At 46.1% G+C, this 1136-nt stretch overlaps 1 pseudogene; it reads right to left on the bottom strand.

The window, feature by feature from the left end:
- Nucleotides 1–782: 782 nt before the first annotated feature.
- LOC124778892 lies at nt 783–900 on the bottom strand (annotated as a pseudogene).
- Nucleotides 901–1136: the final 236 nt, after the last annotated feature.

The raw sequence follows: 1136 nt of genomic DNA, 5'->3' as shown, positions 1-1136 counted from the left end.
TTTACGGTTCTTGTTCCATCAGAATCCCGCAGACTCTACTCCCTCTGTTTCTGCATCCGTCCCTTTCTCTCTGTGACAGTAAATACGTTCACAGGTGCTGCAGTCAGTACGTGACAGACGAAACTTACATGCTAAAAACAACAGAACTGGATGGTTCTATTATTCCCCTTCGTACCACTGACCTTTTTTGGCGTCCTTGAACACATAAGGAAAAGAACAGCCGTTTTTTGGTTCAGTCAATATTTAAAGGATTTCTTGATTTACTGATGTCGTCACGTGTTGTTACTCTTCGTAACTGTTATTGTGGCCAGTGCTTGTCATTATCCTTCGAAAGTTCGACAGTTGTTTAAAAGGAGAAATTCACTCTGCAGTCTCTACGCAGGTTAATGAACAGCGTTATCTCACAAGAATAATACACTGGTCTGCAAAAATTAAGGACGAAAGGAGCTTTCTCATTATGCGTCGCTGCCAAGTAACATAGCTCGATGAAACTGGGAACTGCTTCAGTACAGTAAAAAAAATAAACTGAAAGAAATATACAATGAGACGAAAAGAAATGAAACTTTTAATAATAAAAAAAAGCACTCCGTATTCAGGCCACGAGTGGCCTACCGGGACAATCCGACCGCCGTGTCATCCTCAAGGGAGAATGCGGATAGGAGGGGCGTGAGGTCAGCACACCGCTCTCCCGGCCGTTATGATGGTATTCTTGATCGAGGCTGCTGCTGTTCGGTCCAGTAGCTCCTCAATTGGCATCACGAGGCTGAGTGCACCCCAAAAAATGGCAACAGCGCATGGCGGCCTGGATGGTCACCCATCCAAGTGCTGACCACGCCCGACAGCGCTTAACTTCGGTCATCTCACGGGAACCGGTGTAATCACTGCGGCAAGGCCGTTGCCGATGAAACTTTTAATCAAAGACAAAAATAACACCTAAGTCACTGAGATTCATGTTTTTTTTTATCGTTGTGTTTGGTCTTTGCGGACGTCGCAAGACATCCTGTTGAAGTTCGGTGGTTGATCGTTCCACTCAGTTTTTTTTATTACAGAGGCCAACCGGCTCTCTGACCGAACACGCTGAGCTACCGTGCCGGCTGTCCATCTGAGCCACCGAGGACACAGATGAATAGCGCGAC

This window comes from Schistocerca piceifrons, chromosome 2 (genome assembly GCF_021461385.2).
Source record: "Schistocerca piceifrons isolate TAMUIC-IGC-003096 chromosome 2, iqSchPice1.1, whole genome shotgun sequence".
Classification (NCBI taxonomy): Eukaryota; Metazoa; Arthropoda; class Insecta; order Orthoptera; family Acrididae; genus Schistocerca; species Schistocerca piceifrons.
Note: the sequence above shows the minus strand (reverse complement) of the source record. Positions and strands in the feature narration are given on the sequence as shown.